This window comes from Sorex araneus, chromosome 5 (genome assembly GCF_027595985.1).
Source record: "Sorex araneus isolate mSorAra2 chromosome 5, mSorAra2.pri, whole genome shotgun sequence".
Lineage (NCBI taxonomy): Eukaryota > Metazoa > Chordata > Mammalia > Eulipotyphla > Soricidae > Sorex > Sorex araneus.
In genome coordinates this window covers 107608872-107635320 of record NC_073306.1, presented here as the reverse complement: position 1 = coordinate 107635320, position 26449 = coordinate 107608872, and the positions used below count along the sequence as shown (strand labels likewise).

The following is a 26449-nucleotide window of genomic DNA, read 5'->3' as shown; positions in this document are numbered from 1 at the left end:
GTAGACAAGGGTTCTTGATGTTCCCTAGGTAATAATTTCCTTTTTTTATTCTCAGTAGCTCAGATATTGGAGAATGAGCTGAGATCATATTAAGATTACAAAGGATCAGAACATATCCCTGACTGTAGAAGTGATCTTTTCTGGAAAGTAACTGATATTTTCACTATTATCCAGCCTAGTGGGAAGTCAATGCTAGAGAAACAAATTTTTTATACAAGCATTAAATCCTATATGATTAAACATATTTTACATAAGTGAAGATTATTGATAGAGAATGAGTTCTGTGTTCTCCTCAGTCAAGGACAAAAATTGGACTTCATAGTAATACTTATAGGTTGAGTTATTATTGTATTAACCAGTATGTGCTTTATACAGACAATAACATTTTGTAAAGTGAATGCATGAGATAAAATTGAAATTCAGCATAAAAATACATAGTGACAGAGGAAGAACACAACAATTATATATTAGTTCACGAGACATTGAGGAAATATGTAGAAGTGAATGTTTCATTTCTGCTCACTTGCATAGTTAGGCAGAAAATGTATTCTCTAGTCATGGTCAAGAGAACTGATGTAATTCATTGGAGGATTCTAGTAGTGAGGCTTTCACACCCTAATAAAAGAAAAACCAAAACCAGAGACAGAAAATCCCCAAACAGCGCATGACTAGTTTCTCAATTTACTTGTTTGTCATTATCTGGCTTCCCAGTATACCTGTCTAGCCATATGATCCACAAAACCCAGATTGTTTCATTGTTAACTGTTTGTTGACCAGATAAGTTTACCCAAGACATCTTGTTGGGACATTTGGTCTCTAACTAATTACTCTTCTTTGTTAGTACAATTTGCTTAGCACATATCTGAAGGGCTTTTGTTGAAAATCAAACCGTTATAACAACAGTTCTTACATTTTTAGGAATGACTTTATCTCTTTTATATTCAGTGTATCTGTCATCCCGTAGCTATGTCAGAGACTCTTCATTAGTAAATGTTAACTTTTAAGAACACAAAGTAATAATTTTCTCTGTTTTATATTTCACTATGGAAGTAAATTTGGCTTTCAATATAACAGTGAAACACATTTCATGATATCAGCCAACAGAAAAGATTTGAGGTTGGATTCCAAAGTCAACCGAATGGGAAAAATCAAGTATAGCTCATAGCACCATAAGAAAGAGTATATTAGAGATCAGCTTACTGTATCTCAGTATGTTCAGCATAGCCAGTTTTCCTTCTAGCGTTACTATGCTAGGAATAGAAGTTGTACAGAATGATAAGAAGATCCTTAATCCTACAATCACATTCAACAAGGTTTATTGCTCATATGCTAGTGAATTCTTAGGACCACTGATCTCTTGAGGTCAGAATAGTTTTATATGTTCATAGGGCTGGAGCTATAGCACAGTGGGTAGGGCGTTCGCCTTGCAGGCAGCCGACACAGATTCTGTTCCTCCGCCCCTCTCGGAGAGGCCGGCAAGCTACCGAGAGTATCTCGCCCCCATGGCAGAGCCTGGCAAGCTACCTGTGGCGTATTCGATATTACTAAAACAGTAACAAGTCTCAAATGAAGACGTTACTGGTGCCCGCTCAAGCAAATTGATGAGCAATGGGATGACAGTGACAGTGACAGTTCCTAGTTCACACTGTCAAGGCCATACAAATTGGCTGACAAATCTTCAGTACTTTTTCCTTTTTTCAACAATAAAATGGAAGTTGTCTGCTATATATACACACACACATGTATATGTATATATATTCGTACATGTGGATATGTATATACATATGTGTATATACATTTATATGTTTGCAATTCAACTTAGTTCTAAAGGTTTTGGTTCAGTTTGGATTAATCCTTTTATACATTCTTTTAGAAATAGAGATACTGATACTGTTTGCAAAAATGTTTTATAATCAAGCAAAAAGCAATTGTCATTCTAAGTTTGACATTTGTCATTATAAACTTGAGTAGTATAAATCTACTCCATGAGTTGTGTAAATTTACTCCATGATACCCTACGTTTAGGGCAAAGTTTCTTAAACATCTACTTGTGACCCTTTTACATCTGAGAAATTTTTATTCTACTTTGGGTATGTAAGTATGCAAAATAGGTATAATTTAATGTTAATAAATCATAAATTTATTTTAAAATGACCCCCACATTCAGTTAATTGATTCCATATGGGGCTACTGTATAATAAGAACTTAAGCATGAAGTGAGCTAAAAATATTTGGTAAATTATCATCAGGTATTGATAACATTTTTAAAAAATGCCTAAGATATTGGAGAAGTCTTTTTTTTTCCTCCAGGGCATTTTCACTGTCCTTTACTAAATTATATCTATTTTAGATAATGGGAGCCACACTGCTGTCACTGGAATCAATATTTGAATACTGTTAACTACCACTGGGGAAACCCTGAGGTCCTAAGCATTGGTAATGACATAGGACTTGCATATTTCACCAATACAGTTACATGTTATATTTAAAACTATAGTAGAGTATGTGAAAAATTATGTTAGTGATACTCATTTCAATTCTTGGATAAATAAACAAGTAAAAACAGCAGTCATTGCTGTGTTCTATAATCCATAGCTCAACGTGCTTCTAAAGCAGCCTTGCAGTTCCAGTAAGACTCTAGTCATTGATTATGATTATCTGGCTTCATTTGATAAATGATTTTGCCCAAGTCTCCTGTCTGAGAGTCCTATTCAGACCTAGAAATAAAATTGCTTTTGCTCCTTCAACCACTAATTTCTTTTGATTTTTAATAATGAATTTATGAAAGTTTAATAATGACTAAATGATTTTAGCAGTAAAATGTATATTGTCTTCTTTTGGAAGCCATTACTATTAAATTTCAAGAGTTTTTAAAAATAGGGGAATGTTTGCTGTAGTTGGGTAGCATTTGATAACTTTTCTGAAGTAGTACAACAGGTAAGGTGCTTGCATTGCATGCAGCCAGCCCAGCTTTGCTCTGAGGCACTATTTATCATCTCCCAAGCACTGCCAGGAATAAGTCCTGAGCACCTCCATATGTGCCCCGATCCTTCCTCCCTCAAGAACCACCTTTCTGACTTGAAGCATTCTGTCGAGGAACAAAACAAAAATCTTGTGCTTTGTAATCTAAGTTAATATAATAATAAAGTTCAGTAGAATGCTTTTTTCTTTTTCTACTTATCTAGTTAAATGTTTTACAGTATACTGTTTCCAGAACTACAAACAATACATTTTTAAACATTTTATTTTATTGCTGAGGTAAATGGTTTATAATAACATTAAAGTTTATGTTATTGATTTATGAAATTACTGTACCCACCCCCTCTGTACCCCTTCCCAAATACCAAAAACTCTCACCATTGTTTTTATGTTACTTCCAGTCTTCCACATCATCCCCAGTCTACATCCCCTGGTCTTGGTAATCTTGATTCTGTTGTAATTGTCCAAGGGACAATGTACTTTTCTTTCTTTTTTTTAGAGGGGAGGGGGCACATCTGCCAGTAATCAGGATTTACCAGTCCCTTTCTCCCTGCATCCATGCCAGGACTTATTGTTCTTTGTTCTTATTCTTTTTGATGTGTGCTAGCTATTCTCTGTGGTGGGAGATGATATCTTATTGTTGATTATCAGTGATGTAGAACATTTTTTGTGCTTTTTTTTTTTCTTTTTGGGTCACACCCGGCAATGCATAAGAATTACTCCTGGCAGTGCTCAAGGGAACATATGGGATACTGGGGATGGAACTGGGTTGGCCTTGTGCAAGGCAAACACCCTACCCACTGTGCTATCACTCCAGTCCCCCCCCCATATTTCTTCTTTGATGAGAAATACATCCTTCTGTTCATCTCTTCTCTCCATTTTTAAAAATTTTATTGAATCACTGTGAGATCCCTCTTTGGTGCACATTCTCCACCACCAAGATCCCTGGTATACCCCCTTCTTCCCACCCTCCCCCTGCCACCATGTCAGCAATATTCACCATACTCTCTATCTCTCTACTTTTGGACATTATGGATTATAATACAGATACTGAGAGTCTATCATGTTTGGTACATTATCTACTTTCAGCACACATCTCCCATCCCTACTGATTCCTTTCCCCATTTTTGGATGGGGTTGGATGTATGTTTTCTTTTTCCTTACAAAGTTCTCCCATTATATGGGTGAATTTTTATTGTATGAGGAAGGAAACAGAGATGAGCTAAGGAAAACAAACTCAGTATTTTATTCAGGTTTTAGATAAGAGATTGTCATATATGACAGTGGAGGGAGAAGTAGAGACTCTGATATGGGGTGTAATTTTGGAACATTGTATGCACGGGGCCCTATCATTAGCAATATTGTAGATAGCAGTGCCTAAAATAAAATAAGGTTTTGGATTAGAGGAAGCTGTTACAAGTGTATCATGCTCTAGTGGTAACTGACTCTACAGTTTATTGAGTTGGCATGAGTAACTAGGGTTAACAATGAAACATTTTTTTGCCATGAGTGTTGTCTATCAGGTAACAGAAGCACAGTAATATTTTTCCAATACATTAAGTGCAGAAACCTGTCCCCTGCAGCTATAGCTTTCCATTTTTATTTATTTATTTATTTATTTATTGTTAAGATAAACTTGTTGGAAGGAAAAGCTTTTAGCCGAGTTAATTTTAGCCTCTGTGCTTGGTTCATCAGAATGCATGATGCTCAGCCACTGATTTACAGGAGTGCTTCTTCATTACAGATAGGCTGCACATCCTCTGCGACTCTAAGAGCCGTGCCTTTCCAAATTGTATCTAATGTTTGGATTTGGGGTTGAAATTAGACCAGAATACACTAATACCAACCACTGCTGATACTGCATCATGCCTCTATCTGCCTTTTTTTTTTACATTACCAACAAATAACAATCAATTCATTTTGGTAGAAGTGCTTACTTTTTATTAACGTAACTCTTCAGACACATTAGGTTGGAATATTGCTGGTAATATATCCTGGGTATGGCCTCATCAGACCAATGATTCTGTTACTCACAGAGCCTTTTCTTATTGAAAAATCTTTCTCTTTCAGTCAAGGGAGTATTAAAATCCTAAGTAGGAAATATGTCCTGTCCTCCATATTGGCTCACAAAGATAATCTTTAAAAATAACAATATTTTTAAACTGTGAAAACTGCATCTTGGAAAATTATATAAATATTTCTTTATTCTTATATGTATTCATTACTTTATTATTGATGAGCAAGGTATACTCATCAATGTTAAAGATCAAATTTCAGTTAGATAAGAAACAACATGGATTTTCCAAAAATCGTGAATGGCCCCTTTTATTCCCTTGCAATACTAATCAGTTTTTAAAATTAAAAGTGAGACTTTTATTATTTTGATATATTAACAAAACATTTGGTGTATTTCACCTAAATTTTAGTAAGCATTTTCTAGTCCTTCATAATTTAAATTCTATTTGATGAAAGATTTTCTGTTATTTTTAATCTTTCTTGCACAAAGCAGATTGCATGTATGAAAATTTTTTTAAATGATGAGGTTCTTCAATTATAATGTTGATGGCACTAGAGATACAAAACTAAGAAAAATAAGTCAAATGGAGAAGGACAAATACCACATAAAAGTGCACTATATGTGTGCACTATAAAGAAATAGAGTAAGGGAATGAAGCGGTAAAGTTATTTTGATACTCTGGTAGTGGGTATGATGTAGCAACAGTGTACCCCTGGATTTAATATTAAAGTATTGCTATTTATGCTATTATAAATAATTATAATCTGTAAATTAATGTTTATAGCATTATGAATCATGTTGCCTAAAATTTATTTGAATAACATGTTTATTACACATTTAGGTTTAAGTTATCTATATATTTATACCTCCAGAGACTATAAAACCAAGCTTCCAGAAGAGAGCACCTGCGCGACATTTAATAGCCTAGTTCTCCATGTTGGAGAACCTGACAAGCTACCGAGAGAGCCTGGCAAGCTACCCATGGCATATTCAATGTGCCAAAAACAAGTCTCATTCCCCTGAACCTGAAAAAGCCTCCAATTGTTGGGAAAGATGAATAAGGAGAGGCTGCTAAAATCTCAGGGCTGAGTGTAACAGAGGCATTACTGATGCCTGCTCGAATAAATTGATGAACAGTGATGGTGATGAACAGGGATGATGATAGCACTACAGAGATATATTTATTTTATACACTTACATTCACTGTATCACTGTCATCTCATTGTTCATCAATTTGTTTGAGCAGGCAACAGTAACGTCTCCATTGTGAGACTTATTGTTACTGCTTTTGGCATATCAAATACACCACGGGTAGCTTTTCAGGCTTTGCTGTGCAGGCGGAATACTCTCAGTAGCTTGAGCAGGACAGAGGAATAGAACCTGGGTCAGCTGTGTGCAGGGCAAATGCCCTACCTGCTGTTCTATATATTTTTAAATAATGACATACTTTCTATAAAGGATATATATAGATTGGACAAGCATGAACATATTAATGTGCAAGTACACTTACTGTAATAAGGAACTTACTGCAGCTAGACTTTAAAGTTTGACTTTCCTTGAATATCCTTTTCCGGTGGAAAAGTCTTTTTATATGGCCACTAATTGACAAAATAGTCCCATTCTAATGTCACATGGACATTTTGACTGATATAAAATAATAAACATATTGGGTTGTAAAGCCCTGTAAAGGTCTGTTAGCCCTCTCTCTTCTATTTCTTCCTTCAGAGCCAGTGTTTTCTTGCTGAGTTTTGTTCTTGTTGATCTATCCAGAGGTGACAAGGTAGTGTTGAAGTCTCTGACTACTATTGTATTGCTAGCAATGTCTTTAAAATCTGTTAGCAGTTGTTTTAAGTATTTACCTGGTCCCTCAATAGGCGTGTATACATTTAAGAATGTGATTTCTTCCTGTTATGCATGTCCCTTGATAAATATAAAATGGCCTTCATTGTTCCTTCTAATAGTTTTCAACCTGAAATCTATGTTGTTAGATTCTAGCATGGCTGGGCTATTTTGAGAGAGTTGTTTGCTTGCAAGATTGTTTTCTATCCTTTAACTTTGAGTTTGTGTTTGTTCTGATTGTTCAGATGTGTTTCTTGTAGGCAGCAGAATGTTGGTTTCAGTTTCTGGATCCATTTTGCCACTCTTTGTCCCTTGATGGGTGCATTTAGACCATTGACACTGAGAGAGAGTATTGTCATGGGGTTTTGTGCCATCTTTCTGTAAGGGTTTGTTGTGCTTATGGATGTTTTCCTTCTTGTCTTACCGGAGACGTTTTAGTTTTTCTTTTAAGTTTGGTTTTGAGTCTATGAAGCTCCTGAGCTATTGTTTATGTATAAAATGGTTTATCATTCCAGTGAGTTTGAGTGAGAGTTTAGATGGATAAAGTATTCTTGGTGAGGCGTTCATTTCATTGAGTTTTTTCACTATATCCCATCATTGTCTTTGGACTTATAGGGTTTCCTCTGATAGGTCTGCAGTAAGTCTAAGGGGTGCTCCTTTGTATGTGATATCCTTCTTTGAACTTGCTGCTTGCAGTATTGTGTCTTTATCCATGGCATCCATTATTCTGACCATATTATGCCTTGGAGTGTTTTCATTAGGGTTTCTTTTAGCTGGCACCCTTCTGGCTCCTTGGATCTGGATGCCTGCATTCTCTAACTCTGGGAATTTTTCAGCATTGATTTCTTTAACTGTAGCTTTTTCATTTGGGTTGCTTCCCTGTCCTTCTGGTACTCTGATGATTCTAACATTGTTCCTCTTGGAGTCATCCCCTAGGTCTTTGATTCACCCTAGAGATATTTTGAGGTCTTTTCCCATTGTTTGTTGTTGCCTGTATGATTTCTGTTGCTCATCTTCAAGTTCACTGATTCTGTCTTTAGCTGTAGACATTCTACTGTTGAGGGCATCCATTGAGTTTTTAATTTCATTTACCGAATCCTTTATTTGTGACATTTCTTTTTGCAGCTTTCTTATTTCTGCTCTAATTTCTTTGAAAAAACCCAAGTGCCTAAGAAAAGATGAATGGTTAAAGAAACTTTGGTACATCTACACAATGGAATACTATGCAACTGTTAGAAAAGATGAAGTCATGACCTTTGCATATAAGTGGATCAACATGGAAAGTATCATGCTAAGTGAAATGAGTCAAAAAGAGAGACAGATATAGAGAAATTGCACTCATCTGTGGGATATAAAGTAACATAATTGGAGACTAGCACCCAAGAATAGTAGAGATAAGTACCAGGAGGTTGGCTCCATGACTTGGAAGCTGGCCTCACATGATGGAGAAAAATGCAGCTCCGATAGAGAAGGGAACACCAAGTAAAGTATGGTTTGAGGACCCGCTGGGGATGAGATGCATGCTGAAAGTGGACTATAGATCAAACACGATGGCCACTCAGTACCTCTATTGCAAACAACAACACCCAAAAGGAGAGAGAGAACAAAAGGGAATGCCCTGCCACAGAGGTAGGGTGATGTGGGGAGATAGGATGGGGGGGGATACTGGGATCGTTGGAAGTGGAGAATGGGCACTGGTGGAGGGATGGATACTCGAGCATCGTATGACTGACTCACAAGCATGAAGAGTCATATGTCTGTAACTGTACCTCATGGTGATTCACTAATAAAAAATTTAAAAACAGAAATAATTTTTAAAAATATTTAAAAATAAATAAAGCTAAACATATTGAACAAATCTCACCTTCATTTATATTTGATTTTCTCTAAAGGGTGATGGCCCATAGGACATTATATGTGAAAAATGGTATTAGTTCTTAATATTTGAAAATTAGAATTTTTCCCTAAAAATTGAGATTGTTTTCTTTCTCTAGAAAGACTGGTAGTTATGGCCTTGGTTTGCAACAGCTTTCTCTAGAGTTAAAGCTCTATCTCTATCAGTTTCTCTATTAGTTTCTCTCTATCCATTAAAGTTTCCCTTTAAAATGAAGTAGGGTCTCTCAATTACCTTAGTCCTCAGCATTCCCTGCTGGTTTTTGGACATTGAGGATGATGCTCAATTAGCACTAGCACTCACTTTGTTTTCAAGCTGAGCATCTGCCTGACACTCTGAATCTGAGGCTGAGACTGCTTAGATCTTTCTGCTTCAACAGAACTTTAACTCAAATTGTGGTCAGCACCTTTGGTCAGTGACAGTAAGTTATAAACTACTTTGTAATGAGAATTTTGTTCCAAATACGACACTTCCAATGGGCAGTATCTTAGAGGAATGAATTTAATGGTTGGAAGTTTCAGATTATGATCTGTGGAGAAGATACATTGGTGATAATAATCTTTTTTGATACCATTGCTTCACCCATACACTAAATAACCTACTATTGCAGGTTGCATTTTGTCTTTTATTTCATGTCAGGTTGTCTCATTATAATCCACTTTGGTGTCTATTAGTGAGTGGCTGGCTTGAACAATGCTCCTTCCTACATACTACTTATAGAGCTGGTAACAATGGCAGTATTATTGACAGGACTGGCCAAAATGTCATTGATTAATCAAAATATCTGCATTAGGAAGATTACTTTATTGTATCTTATTTTAGAATTTAGTCCATACCTGGGTGTATGCTCAGGCATCACTCTAGATGATGTTTGGATTGAACTAAGAGCTTCCCTGTTCAGGGCAAGCATCTTAACCCCTATACCATCTTCAGGTCTGGACAGATGATTTAAGAAATAACTTTATGACAGAATGGACTAGTTGGGAGAATTCTGATGAATGATCATTAGTTTTAGAAATTGAGAACAAAGATTTAATGAATTAGAGGAAATTACTTAAGTATTTTTGGATTATACTCAGGTTTGTCATTGGCATGCTAAAATTTAAAAAATATATAATGATAGAGACATTAAACTTCATAAATAATTAAAATGTCAGCTCCTATTGGAATTTAGTTATCCAATGACTGCCATCAGTAAGCATGCTTCAATTTTCTCAAGGATAAGAATATTGTGACTCAAAACCCCAGTAATCAGTTCTTTCTCCATATATTTAAATAACAGCTAAAATGTAGTTTCTATGTATGGGAAATATTTATGATATGAGTATAAAACAAAAATAACTTTTCTTTGTACTACAGAGGAATCATATCTGCCTCTATGTGCCCATCACATTTATCAAGAGAATGAACTATAAACAAGATATATAGAGTAGTAGAATTTTTTTGTTCTCTTTCATAACTGATTATCATATAGGAGAATGCCCTTCTTCAGTCTCCTATTTTCTAGAGATAGTGCTTTATTTTTCCCTGAAGCTTTATTTGAGTATCAGATATTTTTTTGGTATCAGAGGACTTTAAAATGCCACATAACTTTCTGTGATGTGCAGAGTATTTTAAGATCTGAAAGCAATGGTATAGAAGAAAAGCGTTAACAAATATTTCTTTTATTTACCTTGAAGAGTTTAAGGGTATATTAAAATCAACATATGCACCATTCTTTACCAGCAATAATTTGTATAATCTAGGTTGTATTGAAATTTGTAATAATGAATTATAGAAATTTTTGATAAACCTTTAGTCGATCTCTTGATTCAGAACAGATATATACTATACAATGGACTATGCTAATTACAATAATTTTGTGCTAGTTGATATTTAAAAGCTGAAATGGAATAAAAGCCCATTAAATATATGTAATTATTGTGATCTCACTGATGGGTGGTTGTGACAGTTTGGGCCACATCTGGCTGTTTTCAGGGCTGACTTTGGACTCTGTGTTCAGGGATCATTCCTGAACCCTGATCAGGGGACCATATATGGTGCTGGGAATTGAACTGAATTGACTGCCTCCAACTCTACTATGTTTTTGGTTCTGGACTCATTTTGAATAAAAAGGACCTGGCATTTATGTCTGGTTTAACACAAAACTTTAAATCCTTCTTATGTGCTTTAATGATAGTTTTAGACTTGTATTAGACTTTTGGGGGCTAGTTTCACCAGAACAATTATATTTATGCAAAAGAAAATGTGGAACATCTTAATTTTAGAATCACTGGTACTGTTAAAATGCCCTGATTTTTATTAGAAGCATAATTACTTTTTGGTGTCTGGAAAACTTATGCATTTATTAATTTTTAATCATGGTACATTCTAAAATGTACTTTAAGATAAATATAATATGCCACAGACCTCAACATATGAGTTTATTCCCCTAGAAATAGAATTAAAGTTGCTGATGCTTAAAAATAACAGCATGATTGATTTACTATTTACACTTGACCACCTGCTAATGAATACTCATTTACTAGTTTTCTCTTGCTAAAATTATACTTAAATGATATTGTAAAATAACCCATCACTACTGATAGATCTATAAGGAAAAATGAACAGAATGGTCAAAACTCCCTGGTGTGAATTACTATCCCAATCTTGACTTTAATTTTAGATAGTTACATACCTAGAATGCTTCATTGCTAAATATGTTTGTGGATCTAAAAAAGATTCATGGCTTAATTAATTACCCCGTTTTCTTTCTACCATGAGTCTTGGAGTTTGTAAATTCATCATTAATGTTATTGTTTTTATTTTGAATGAACATACCTGGAAGTGCTCAGGGGTAATATTCATAGCTCCGTGGTCAGGAGTGACTCTTGATGGTGCTCAGAGAATCATATTGTGATGCTGAGCATAGAACCACAGGAGGCGTAAGCAGCCATATGCAAGGCAAGTGCATTATCTCCTGCAATGTCTTTCTGGAACTTAGTAACTTTTTCTAAATCTCTTGTGCTGACATGTACAATGATGCAAAGGATACTTATAGTTAAAGCAATATTTTAGATCTAGAATTATTTAACATTGAGTTATGTTAAATTGTTCATTGAGTTCATTGAGATTCTATGAACTTGGATGCATTATTTCTGGTGTTCACTTTTGAAATTTCACATGAGGGACATGTACCAAGAGTAAATATTCTTAAATATTTAAAGTAAAAATTCTGTCTTGCTACTCCACACACATTTCTATATTTTCAATGGATTATTGTTGACTTTTTTTTAAAAGAAACAGATTAAGGATAATTTGGTGTTTATATTAATATTTGGATTTGCTGTAATTTGCCTCAGTTTATTTCCATAAAAGTATAAATCTTTAAGTTTTTTTAATGTTTTGAGGGGGTCACTTGTGTCACTTGTAGTCCCATTGATCTTCGATTTGCTTGAGCGGGCGCCAGTAACATCTCTATTAGTCCCTGTCGCGAGCTGGTGTAGCCCAATGATACTTGCTAGCTCCAGGAACAGAAAGAGCTTCAAATCGTTCATTCAGAGATTTGACAAAGAAATCTGACCATCTAGTTGGAGGGCGGCCACGAGGTCTTCTGATGTCCCATGAAATCCAGTCTGTAACAGCTCTAGTCCAATGGTCATCTCTGAATCGCATTACATGACTGGCCCATCTGATTTTTGATGCCTTGGCAAATGAGACAGCATCCCTGATTTTTGACTGTTGACGGAGGTCAGAACTCCGGATTCCTTCTCTCACTTGAGTGACACATAATATTCCCAGCATAGCTCTTTCAGTTCTTCTTTGGGATACCCTAATAGCATTCTCATCCTGCTTGCGTAGGGCCCAGGTCTCTGAGGCATATGTTAGTGCAGGAAGAACGGTGGAATCAAAAAGATGTGCCCGGAGTCGGAGGTTCTTTGTTCTCTTAACCACCTCTTCGACACTCTTGAAGGCATCCCACGCTGCTCTCTTCCTCCTGCGCAGTTCTGGCACCAAGTCATTCCTCATGTTGATTTCTTGACCCAGGTACACATAGCTGTTTGTACACATAGCTGAACGAACATCGGAAATGTTCATTCCATTGAGAGCAAATGGAGCTTCAGGGACCAGTTCGTTTTTCATGAACATTGTCTTGTTGAGATTCAGCTGTAATCCGACCTTTCCACACTCAGGGTTGAAGTCGGCCAGGATTTGTGCCGCTTGGCTAATGTTTGGTGTTATGAGAACGATGTCATCAGCGAAGCAGAGGTGGTGTAATTGCCGACCGTCTATCTTCACTCCCATTCCTTCCCATTCCAGTCATTGCATGATGTTCTCAAGGGCGGCACTGAAGAGTTTCGGTGAAATGGTATCACCTTGCCGCACCGCTCTCTTTACATCAATGATCACTTCCTTGTAGAATGGTGAGATCCTGGTGGTGAATCCACAATACAGCTCATGGAGGATTTTGATATACTGAGTTTGAACGCCCTGTTTGGCCAGGGCTTCAATGACCTGAGGGGGTATCTAAGTTATTTTTTAAATGAGAAAGTTATTTTCCTTCTGGTAGAAAAGATAAATGCTAACAGGGTTCTTGGTTTGAAAGTTTCATATTTTAATAGCTCTATAAATTACATTTCAGTATATATAAATTATATTCCAGTAGCTTGGCAGCCACACCCACAAACTACCCCCATCGCCATGTAATCTCATCAATGGCCAAGATCCAGAGACTATAAAACAGAGCTCCCAGAAGAGAGCGATGCAGTTTTTCCTGAAGCACCTGTAAGGGTGATTAGAGGCAGCCCCAAAGGCTTCTGTCCCTCTCAGAGAGCCCGGCAAGCTATTGAGGGTATCTTGCCCTCAGGGCAGAGCCTGACAAGCTACCTGTGGCATATTCGGTATGCCAAAAACAGTAAGAATAATAAGCCTCATTCCCCTGACCCTGAAAGAGGCCCCAGTATGACAGCATTGGGAAGGATGAGTAAGGAGAGACTGATAAAAACACATGACAGGGACAAATGGAGACATTACTGTCGCCCACTCGAGCAAATCAATGATCAATGGGATGGCAGGTGACATAGGAGATAAATTATATTGTGACTATGCCTTAAATAAAATAACTATTTAAACATATCTTTGGATTAATTATAATTGAAAATAAGTTGTATTGAACATTTCTTGGTATAAGCAATTAAATAGCTTCAGGGCAGAGGGAGTATATAAGATAACTCATGCTATTGGTGTTTGTACTCTTGTGAAATGAAATCACTTAATTTTTCTAGTCTTAAGAGAGTCCATTTGGGAACATTAACAAGTATATTAATAGCATAGAAGTGTTTTATGACAGCAAAATAGAAGTGAGAAGGGTATGTCCTTGTTCACTTTATTCCCACCTGAGAAATTATCTGAGAAGGCCAGTGAATGGGATTTTGAGAGGAGTATATTATAGCTAGAAACTATTTAGGTAATCATTACATCAAACTCCAGATTTCCCCTGGTGAGCTTCCCAAATCACTATCTGTCCCAGCTATATTACTCAGCTAAGCAAGTTTCTAATGTGTGAAAATTCAGCAATATTGATTGATTTAGATAGCTATTCTATTCCTTTGTATTTTATTCTAGTCTTTTAAAATTGCCCCCGCCCCCATGAAGAGCTATTTATTGGACATGTGTATTCTCAGGCATGTTCAGTTTTGCCTCAAAAGCAGTAAATAATCTCAAAACTATTAGCATAATAAGAAAAGTTGAATGATTCCTCCTACTTCACATGAATTTGTTCTTGTTGATTACTTGCTCAAATATGTTAAATAATTGCTCTTGAATGGGTCAAAGGAACGAGTCATCCACCCCTTTTGATTGCTATAAATATCTTTGAAGTCATCCAAAAGTGCTTCCATATTAGTCACAACTCTTCTAAGTCATTAATAAATATATTGAACACCTGTGCTAGCACTGATCCCTGAGGCATCTCATTATTAATCTAATTGCACAGCTTCATGATATTTCATTTAACCTTGATTTTATTCCAAAACTTTTTTAAAATGAAGACATTTTCAAGCTAATGATAAAACTTTGCCTTTTATTCCATGGTTTTTTCTGGACCCATAACTAAAATTGCTTTTTAAACAAATCTGAATGAAATAATCATTCCATTTCTACAAAGCTTCAAACAGGAAAATATTTCTACACTTGTCTCCCAGTTATTTTCCCAGGAGTCCAGTGGATTTATCAGCTCGTCATTTCATTGATTCTTTTAATAAGCTATTTTAAAAAATTAGGGTGTAGAAACAATAATTCTATCATTCTATAATTACAATATCACAATCTTGGATGCTGTTCTTTCTTTTTGTGAGCCCCACCTCCTCATTTCTATTTTATTGCTAAATAGTACCAATATCAAATGAGTCAGAGAAAGTAAAAAGTGATGGAATTCATTTTACTGGCATAGCTATCGGTCCGTGAACCCATTACAGTGAAGAATGAGTTTTGCACCTTTTATCTTAAATTAGCTTATAGAGTGTAATTTTATCTAGAATTGGAACTAGAAAAGACTCTAGATCAAATTTAATTTTTCCTCATTTGTCAGAAAAGAAAAGTAAAAGTTAAAAAGGTGAATTAATCTTGATAAGGGTCACACAGATCAGAGACAGGAATCTGCTTAATTTGATTGTAGCCTCGCTTAGGTTTCTATTATCATTGTTTTTCCCACAGGCAGTGAAATGTTTTTGTCTTATTTATTCTGACTTTTTATTTATTTATTTATTTATTTTAAATTTTATTGTATTGAATCACCGTGACAAAAGTTACAAAGCTTTAAGGTTTAAGTCTCAGTCATATAATGATCAAACCCCCATCCCTTCACCAGTGCCCCTGTTCTCCCACCAAGAACCCCAACATACCCCCCTCCTTAACTCCCCCGCACCTGAGTGGCCAATGATCTTTACTTTATTGTCTCTATATTTTGGATACATTCAATACTTCAACAGAGAACTCACTATTATTATTTGGAATTTTACCCCAACAATCAAACCTGCTGAAAAGGCATCATTTGATAATCTGTTTTTCATTGCTGAGAATGAAGATTATAGGGGCTCACACGGCCACAACAGCAGCCACGCAGTCTTGGATTTCTGTTGTTTTAGCTCAGTTTGCAGTCTAGATGCATTTCTATAAGTCTCTGGGTGCCAAAATGGGTGAGTAGCCCTCCCAGATCATAGTCTTTAAGGAGCAGAGGGGCCGTGTCATGCTCGGCTGCTCTGGATCTCATCTGGGCTGAGGGTGTGCCAGTAACACTCCCATCCCATGATCTCTTGTGTGCCACATCACAACAAGCAAGTACCTCTGGGTTGTGAGTCCTAGAAAATGGTGGACGCCACGTGGGCGCTGGTGCTGCTGCCGCTGCCATCTTCCCCGTAGAAAGAAAGCATTGGGAGAGAAAATCCTTCCCCCTCCCTGGGCGGCATGTAGTCGTAGCTCAGCTCACAGTCGAGATGCATTTCTATAAGTCTCTGGGTGCCAAAATGGTTAGTAGCCCTCCCGGATCATAGTCTTTAAGGAGCAGAGGGGCTGTGTCCTGCGTGGCTGCTCCAGATCTTATCTGGGCTATTCTGACTTTTTAATTAGTCTTTTCTGGGGTTTATTTTGTTTTTGGGCCACACCTGGTGATGCTCTGGGATTACTCCTAGCTCTGCTCTCAGAAATTACTCCTGGTGGTGCTCCCTGTACCATATGGGATGCCGATGATTCACCAGTAAGTTTGCTGAGTGCAAGGCCCTACCCACTGTACTAAAGCTCCTGTCCTGTGAGTCTCTTTTTAAGCACTTTATCAGACTATCAAATATGCTGACTTCATTCCTTTAAATTTTCTGATAATGCCTTAAGTAAGTTAGTTCTCTCTATATATTGGATGGAGACTAGATCTATAAGCAATTTTATCTTGTATATATGCAGTTATTTTAATGTATAATTTTGACTACAGAATTTTATTTTTTCCTTTTATTTTTATTATTGGTTTACATAAGTCATAACAAAATAATAAGACTTATTGATTTCCAAAACTGACGTTCTAATGGTTAGGCTGTAGGGTACTCAGATTTGTTTGAAATATTACTTTTTTTTATAATGTTGACTATTGTCATTATATATACAGTTTAATATCGATTGCTTTAGGACTTTCAGATCAAATTTCTAAAGAAACATTTTCATAAACATTTTAATTGTTTTCGAGTGGATAAAAACAAAAATTTAAAAGAAGGGAGGAGGGTTTTCTATGAAAACTCAAGAAAATAAAGTCAAGGTTATTGGTGTGGTATTATTTTTTGTACCAAAAAATTGCAAGATACATTTCCCCAGTTAAAATATTTAATTTAAAATTTAAAGAGAGTTTAATATTTTTGCAATTACACATTAAAATATTTTAAATTACAATTACTAGTACAGTTTCAAAAGCTTGGAAAGTTCTCCATTGTTATTGGAAAGTCATCACTCAAATGAAAATGGTCAGTGTTCTGTCACAAAGATGTCTGTCATGGGAGAAATGACAAGCACCTTCAAAGGTGTATTATGTACTTCAGGTTCATTATTCATCTGCTTTGGGGAAAACTATACTCCCTGGCACATGTTCAAATGTGTGATTTAATAATTTTATAGTAAATTATAATGCCAATTCAGCAAATACAATTAATATAACCCTGATAATTATACTTAGGGAATAGTTGACTTATCTATTTAGATTTGGGTCATTCTTTAACATACTAGGAAAATAAAAAGCATAACTATTAACATGTTTTGTCAAATATGTATGAAGTATATGAATACTGAGCGAGAATTTAAGTTAAATAAAATGTAAATGAGCAATCAGGGAGGATTAAACTGTAAGATTTCTCAATGGGCATTTATTTGAATATTTTGAATGAGGAAGTAGTAGATGGAATGCTACTACTACAAAATAATTAAGGAGTAGCTTCAATTTAAAGAGAGCCCTATTAAAAAAAATTTTAAAAAATGTGCTTTGAACTTGAAACAGCCGCGGGATACCGGGGCAGTCCCCGCCGGGGCTGGTGCTTGGCTCCGGCCGGGTTTCGGCCCCGGGTGCCCATGCCTCTGCACAGCCGGTGGATGTGGAACGAGCGGGAGCCAGAGACAATTTAGGATTTGGGGTTCCAGCAAGTGCTTGCACCCATGTATGGAGACTGTGAACTAAGCTTTTGCTACATGCTGGTCCAGGAAGGGAAATGATTCATTTTCCAACTTAAATCTCCGCGGACTTAATTACTATAATACAGAAATTGTAAAATGAAGACATATTATCTCTTCATTCTTATCAGTGGAAAACTTATTATCAAATATTTCCTTGTTAATAGAGCTGTATTCTTGGGGGATAAATTCCAACAAAAATAGTGAGTCTGTTTTGAAACTAACAACAATAGTGAGTTGTGTGTTGAAATCTGGAATGTAATCAAGGTAAAGAGAAAAGGAAGTGAAATTATCACTCACACACGGGGGGGGGGTTGGGGGGTGAGGGGTGGGATGTATACTTTTTTTTTGTTTTTGCTTTTGTTTTTGTTTTTATTGGTGGTAGAATATGGGCACTGGTGAAGGGATGGGTGTTTGAGCATTGTATAACAGAGATATAAGCCTGAGAACTTTGTAACTTTCCAGTTGGTGATTCAATAAAATAAATTAAAAAAAAAGAAAAAAAAAGAGAGCCCTATTCTTCTAGGGGCTGAAGATAAAAATTTTGCTTTTCCATAAAAATTTTGTTTACCACTTTACTGTTATCTATCATATAAGGTGTTTGGTTTTTTTTTTAGTAACTGTTACTAGGAAAATGTAACGTCTACATCATATGCTTGACTTTATTTCTCTTATTTGCCTCACATCTGTTTTCATGATTTCTTAAGTGCTCGTAATTTGCTCATTTGTACTAATATTATACTAATATCAGACTAATTGCTTCCATGAAACCCTTGGATTATGTATAGATAAATAATATTGTCATAATCATTGATTTAAATATTGAATCAGAGATTGACAATTGTTTTTTACTTCTGTTTGTTTGCTTGTTTTGGGGGGTGGCAGGAAGAAAGGTGGTTTGGGACACACCCAGCTAGTTCAGGGATTACTCCTGGCTTTGTGGTTAGGAATCACTCCTGATGTACTCAGGGAACCATATGCCATGTTATTGATCAAACTGGGGGGCCCTGTGCAAGGAAGTCAAATTTTCCTATCTCTAAAAGCACTTCATAGTATCTCTTTAGCCCTCAGAGTTTATAGTTATTATGGATCAATTTAATTCCCAGAGATATGGCTTAGGCTCTTTGTGAAAACACTTAATTTTCTGAACTGACATGTAATGAACATAATAATCCTCCAAGATGGGCTATTAAAGACTGCAGATATATAATCCTAGTTTGGGATATACGCATTTAAGTATACCCATTCTCAGTTTCTTCTTGGGAGCTCCTTTAGTTCTGACCTAATGCTTCATTGTAGATCTCAACTTCAGAGCCAGATTTGAGTTTTAAATCAAAAAGTTCTTTTAGAAGCTGATATTTTGCCAAGGTCAAAAAAGCACAGAAATTAACATTTCTCCCCACTGAAGTTCCCCCCATCCCATTGTCCATGCATCACCAACACATGTGTGCAATTGCATGAATGTGAGCACACACATCACTAAAATTTATAACTATTATAAATCACTGTAGTTCTTTACAACAAAGATTGAAAAATTTAAGAACTAGTAACTCAAATTGCTTTCCCAGCATTGTTTCTGCAGGAAGTGTTGTAGTTTCAATTGCATTAGTTTATAGTTTAATATAAATTACTAACACTAAAAAGCAAGAAAACTTAAAAATTAAATGTGGAGGTTTCAGTAAAATATTAAGGTACACTTATACAAATTTAACTTAAATAAGGTTTTTGCCTGTATTTATATATTTAGTAGATTCATACATTTATCTTATTCATTACAACCTCTCTACAAAAATTATATCTAAACAAGAGTTGAAGTATAATTCAGAAACTTGTTAGGATTAAATCAAATTTTAATAAATTTAATTTAAGAAATTTGAAATCAATTCTTAGTAAAAATTTAACTTAGTAAATGTATTGACTCTACATACATATTTTGTAAATTGATACCTATTTTACTTTATTTTTTGAAGACGTTTTTAAGTGTTATGTAAAAATTGGAAAAGCTTAAATATTTTATATATATTACACTGCTTTTGCTAGTCTTTTATCTCTTTAACTATAAGTTTGATTAATGTTGGGACTTGCAAGATCTTGTAAAAATTATTGCAGTTTAAAATTTGTTTTTTAATGCACATTTATAAACACAGCAGTTGAATTATTAGTTCAGTCTTATAAATACACTTGAAATGTTATGTGTCAATGAGTTTGTATATTGCTACAAGTAGAATATTATTTTACATTAAATGAATTTTGTGAACTATCACAGTAAATTATTATTAAATTTTGAATAACATTGGAAAAACATTCATTAATTTTTTTTATTATTTTATGGGGCTGGAGTGATAACACAGCGGGTAAGGCATATGCCTTGTACATGGTCAACCTGGGTTTGATTCCCAGCATCCCATATGGTTCCCTGAGCACAGCTAGGACTAATTCCTAAGTGTAGAGCCAAGAGTAACCCCTATGCATTGCCGGGTGTGACCCAAAAAGAAAACAAAATTATTATTTTATGCACCTCGCCCAGTGGTGATCAGAGGTTACTTCTATGTCTGTTCAGGGATCACTCCTGGAATGCTCTGGGCACCATATAGAACTCTGGAGACTTGAACCCAAGGTCAGCTGCATGTAAGATAAGTGTCCTACTGGCTGTATTATTGTCGCTCTGGCCATTAGCATTCATTTAAAATTTCACTTTGAGGATTTTGTTCCTATTTATTTTATGGTCCATCAATATAGTATCATTAGCATACATTTTTATAGGGGATCCCAAGCAATACTCAGGAGGTCTGGGGCTACTTCTGGCAAAACCCAGTGGGGTTAGGAGTGGAGGGTGGGGTGTGGGGGAATGTGAGGCTCCAAGGGGACAGTACTTGTACAGCATTCGTTTTAGTTTCAGAATTCAACTCAAATATTAACCTAAGCTTTCCAAATGCAACTAGAATGAAACACTTTAAAAGGTATGCTTAAGTACTTTTAACTGATTATATTTTGATATATTGAAAAAATATTTTTAAATTTGGTGTTTGGTTTGAAGGAGTATGTGGCTGGCTCAGAAAAGAAGGGTTTAGATGATCAAGGATGATGAAGAGTTAAATACTATTATTATGGTTTACTGCTCACAAGACATAGTAGGTTGACTTTAAACATTAAAAAGAAAAGATACTTTATGATACCACAGCTCTGACTTATACCATATGTTTCATGATACATATATATTTGAGTTGAGAAAGGGATGAGGGAGAATGACAGAAAGAGAAATAGAGAGAGAAAGGGAGAGAGAGACAGAGACAGAGAGAGACAGAGAGTATGGCACACTCAAGAGAGAACATGGGCTTCATCACTGTGAGAGGGAGTTCCAGTAAACATCTCAGCATAGGATATGAAAGTAGAAATCTCAAGAAGGGAGACATGGGTGACACTTGTGCTCCAGCACCACATGTACTTGGCAGCACATGACTTAGGCAGCATATGCACCAGAACTTTTATTTGAAACTTTAGTTGTTTGAAAGAAATGTTATTGTTCTCTCAAAGTTCAACACCTGTGAATGTTTCTACTAGTGGTCAGTATCTTGAAATGTATGTCCTGTCTTTGTAATCTTTATATCTAAAGAACAGTACATAAGAGTATATTGCACATATGTACCTTGTTTTTTTAAATAGGCATATGTAAGAAAGCATAATGCTTGAACAAAAACTTATTTGTAAATTTTATTTGTAACTTTATCTGTAACCTATTTCTTTGTGCTCTGTTAACTTGTAAATATTGCTTTTCTCTTCTCCTTAAGTCCTTTGCATAGTTCATTCAGAGCAATGTCCTTTTTGTATAGACACAGGGAGACAGCTAATGCTATGCTTTTGTAACTTGTAGTTAATTGACTCTGAATGATATTCACTCCTGGACACCTGGACTCTTGACTTAAGACTCAGTTGCCCTTAGATCCTAGCACCCCAAAAGAAGGGTCCTGACGAGGGACTGCATGGACCCAGGGCAAGCTATGAGCTATCCTGGCATCGAAATGGGCCTGGCCAAAGTGCCATAATACTTAACTATAAATTAAGAGCATGCTCATGGACAAATTCTGTCATGATCCAAAAAGTAATAACTAGATTTGGACCGTGCTAGGGTTAGGAAAGATTAATCTGGCCTGAGCACTGTAGTCTGAGACCTATAGCGAGATGTCCCCAGGAGAGCCACCCTACAAACTCAAAGTATCTCTTCCTGTGATTCTGCTACTCCCCAATGCTCAAGAGTTGGAGAGAGACTAGAGAGAAAGAGAGACCAAGGCACCAAGATAGAGCTCAGAGAGACTAGCAAGGGAGACAGAGGGAGAAGAATGTAGGGGAAGAATGCAGGAGCAGGCACAGAGAGAGAGAGAGAGAGAGAGAGAGAGAGAGAGAGAGAGAGAGAGACCAGGCTGCGAGATGGAGCATGGAGAGATGAGCGGGAGAGACAGGAGGAGACGGGAATTGAGGGGCAGTGTGAGACTGGAACAGACGTGTGGGAAGAATGGAATAAATGGCAACTGATCATTAATCAGCCTGGCTCTCATTCCCTCCTATGTCCGCCCATTGGCATGGGCCACCCTGGGTGGGAAAGTGGTTCAAGACCACCGAATGCAGGTGGCTAGAGAGAGCTGTGGGGGTTTCCCTAGCCACCCAGTGATTGCACAATAGGGAATAAGATTAACAAAATAATGCAATTATAAAGAGGAAGTAAAATTATTCTTTTTTTTCTTTTTGGGTCACACCCGGCGATGCTCAGGAGTTACTCCTGGCTTTGCACTCAGGAATTACCCCTGGCCGTGCTCAGGGGACCATATGGGATGCTGGGATTTGAACCCGGGTCGGCCGCGTGCAAGGCAAACGCCCTACCTGCTGTGCTATCTCTCCAGCCCCAGAAGAAGTAAAATTATTTTTAAAAGTTAAATTTTAGGACTGTCAATAAGATGTTTAACCTGGTTACCTGGCTAGCAAGTTTAATGCAACTTTGGGAAGACAAGCCAAGATAATGAACATAGGATGTATGACAAGACTCTAGTATTCATGAGGGCAAAGAGCAATTATTTTTCTAGGGAAAATTTTCCAGGACCTAGCTTTGAAATACATTTTTATATGTCTTTAATAATGATGTTTATATTGTAGTAAATATTTTGCTAAAAATAATTTCAGTTAAATGTAGAAGCAGATCATTAAAGACTTTTTCTTATATGAATCTATAAAACATTGATGACAGAGTTCAATATATGTTGTGCAGAAAAACAGAAAAGTTATTGTATGTTTAGATCAAATTAACTATGTAGCAGGGGATGAATTTCAAATAAAGTATTTCATTTTTAAATACCATGTTTATTGGAAAATAGCATAAACTAAGTCCTCTTGATGCTGGTGGCAGGGTGGGAGTGAAACTGGGGACATTGGGAATGGGAAATGTACACTGGTGAAGGGATGAGTATTGGAACAATGTATGACTGAATCCCAGTGATGAGCAACTTTATAAATGGGTATCTCATGATGTTTCAATTAAAAATATTTTATCCTTTTTTCCTTTAAAATACAAACCAGCTTTTATTATCTTTACCCATTGTGTTTCCCTGTGTCTCAGAAAGAAAATAAAGTCAAATCAATGTTGATAAAATTCTCTCAGTAATGGTAATATATATCCTGCATCTCCTTAATTTTTTAATTTTTATCCCAGAATCATAAAGTATGGATTAATTCAACTAGGATAAAATGTCACAGTCAAGATAGAAAGTAAAATTAGGGAACCAAAATGATTAAAACATTTTAATCAAACTCAAAACCAAAGAAAGTTAACAAAAAAGTCTAGGAAAGAAAAAAAAATACTGACAATAACGTGAAAAGATCAGGTGCGAAATAAGATAATTATAAAATATATATAATACAATGAAGGGGTAAAAATGAAGTGTATTATCATAATTACCCATTATAGACAAATCAGTTGTTCATTATTTTCATCAAAAGAACAATCTGACAACAACATCTATTCAATGTGTGAATGATTCAGTTAATAGCTTTTCATGCCTCATTTCTGATACATTTTTGGGTGAGATAAGAAACTGAAGTAATTGAAATATATTGTATGACGTGACTTGCACATAATTTATTGCTAACAGGACAATTCCCTAACTCCACTATCCCCCTGCCACCTGAACAAGTAGTTTATATGCTACATATTTTATGGTTCATTTTGGTAAAAATTTTAGAGTTTTATAGCCAGTATTTTATAGAAATGTTGTCATTTTTACATGATGAGGGGACGGGGCATCAACACATATAGCTCCCTGGTCCCTGATACAGTTTTTGTTTGTTTTCTAGAGGTGATTTTAGGCCATTCCCAGGGTGTTCAGGGCTAACCTCTGGCTCTGTGCTCAGGGATTACTCCTGATGGTGCTGGGGGGACCACGTGCATTTCAAGAATCAAACCAGAGTTGGTTATACACTAGGTCCTTGAGCCCCTGTACTATCTCTTTAGCCCCTGATACTTTTGCTCCTCCAAGAAGGATTTCATGGTGAGCACAACAACAAGTAAAGGACGTGAATACCCAGATGGGAATAAAGTTTTTAAGCAAAAGAGAAAAATGGCAAGTGTAGAAAGTGGGGGACCAATGAGGAACACCAAAGTTTTCTTTGTTTTCCTCTCCACTTTGTTCCAAATGGGAAAAAACACCCTGGAATCTGAGTTCTTGATCATGTCTAGCCACTTTCATCAGTTGTCATGGTGACTTTGAACTGATATGGCACCAGTGAGTCTGATTTTTTTTAGGGGGAGAAGTTTTTGATGAGGGTATAATGAGCTAGAGTTCCTTCAGTGGTCATGAAGGGCTGACCTGTGTTTCTTTCCCTGGGTTGTCACAAAAGGAGAGACCTTGTAGTGGGTATAAAACTGGGTGAAGTTTTCCTCTCATAGTAAGTGGCTTTTTCTTTGCCCTGCTGGCCATTTGGCTTAAACATATAGGATACTTGTCTTCTCCTTGCTAACAAATGACCTAGCACATGACATTTATTCTCTCCCTCCCAAACATAATCAGGTGAATAGTACAGATACATTTTGTGCATTAATAATTACATTGGTATTACTAAGGACAGTGGTGTGTTTGTGGTACCATGACTCTGGGAAGAAGTGAGTTTCTTTTATTCTTCCATCCATCACAGAAACTGCATATAAGTACACACAAGTGGATAACATTTTACCACACAGTGATTTGACAAAAATATATTTAATAGACATTTCAGTATTTTTAAACAATTTTCATTAACAAGTTTCTTCATCTTTCATAAACTGCCACAGTCATTTAAAGCCATCTTTAATTAGTCAAAGGGTTTTTAAAGTCTTAATAAAATTCAGCCACAAAGAAGATGATATTTTATTAAAAGAGTCAGAGCATCATTTCAAAGGGGAAGTTTTGTGTCTTATCTGAATTTTTCTGAGATATTCAAATTACTGGAGAAAGAGTGACTTACTGTAGAGCCTTGATTTCAGTTGTCAGACCTGCTATGAGTTAAATATCAACTTACTCATACTTTTGGGAAAGGTAATGGGGCCATATCATTTTGTACAACTGGATAATTCATATGGCAAGGTAAATAAATGATATCCTCTCTAAGTCTTGTCATTCTTCCTCACTATCAGCACATTTGTATACTTCATATATCATTCGAAGAAGAGGTGGCAGGAAGAAAAGAAGATTAAGACATGCAAGAAAGAGTGAAAACAAGTAGAATAATACATTACTCTCCCTGTGGTTTATTTAGGACCTTGAAACACTATTCCTTGCTTTTCTGCCAAAGTTACCTGTGAAATATGCTAATATAGTAGAGAAATTTAATATATTTTATTCCACATAATTCAAGTGAGTGATAAATTACTTAGTCAATGCCAAATCTTACTTCCTTAGAATTGTATCATCATACTTTTATTGTTTACTTCTAATGCCTTTTTGTCTATTTTGGCCACCCCCAGCCACAAACACTAATTCTCTTGCCCTATTTTTGTAAGTATTTTCAAGGTAGGATATTTTTAAGGAATGAATTTATAGAAAGTTTAGTGTACAGTGGATTGTTCAATAGCAATGATGAAATGTAACTTGCCTCCTAATCACTATCTTAAACTGTTCAATTATGCAGACATTTAGTCTATAAATCCTCACAAGTGTTCTCTTAGCAGTAGACAGTGTACACACCTGAAAAGAAATGGTAGATATCATCAGATTCTTATATTGTGGCATGCATTATAACCAAATGAATCTGTAATTTTTAAGTTTATGTTAGATATCTAATATTTATCAAAACTCTTTGGAAAGTGTCCAATTTTTTGTCCTCATCATTCCATCATGCTCCTAACACTCTCAGAAATGGAAGCGTGAATATTTCATACTAAGGTTTTGAGGATTCAGAAAATTAAAAACAGCAATTTTCTTTTATAGATCAACTCAAGTTTCCTGGACTAGGTTTTGTTACCTTTCAGTATCGAGCAATGAGAACCCCTTGGTCGTGAAGTACAAGACTTATTGAAGTACAAT

The 26449-nt window shown here is 35.9% G+C and overlaps 2 protein-coding genes across 2 annotated transcripts in view; one reads left to right on the top strand and one right to left on the bottom strand.

The window, feature by feature from the left end:
- Positions 1-26449, top strand: part of CTNNA3 (catenin alpha 3) — a 1605010-nt gene that overhangs the window by 419697 nt on the left and 1158864 nt on the right. The window lies entirely within an intron of this gene.
- The window catches only part of LRRTM3 (leucine rich repeat transmembrane neuronal 3), a 207209-nt gene continuing 205806 nt past the window's right edge, over positions 25047-26449 (bottom strand). The window contains exon 5 of the transcript XR_008630136.1: positions 25047-26110. The gene's annotated coding sequence lies outside the window, so the exon portion shown is untranslated. The remainder of the gene's footprint in view (positions 26111-26449) is intronic.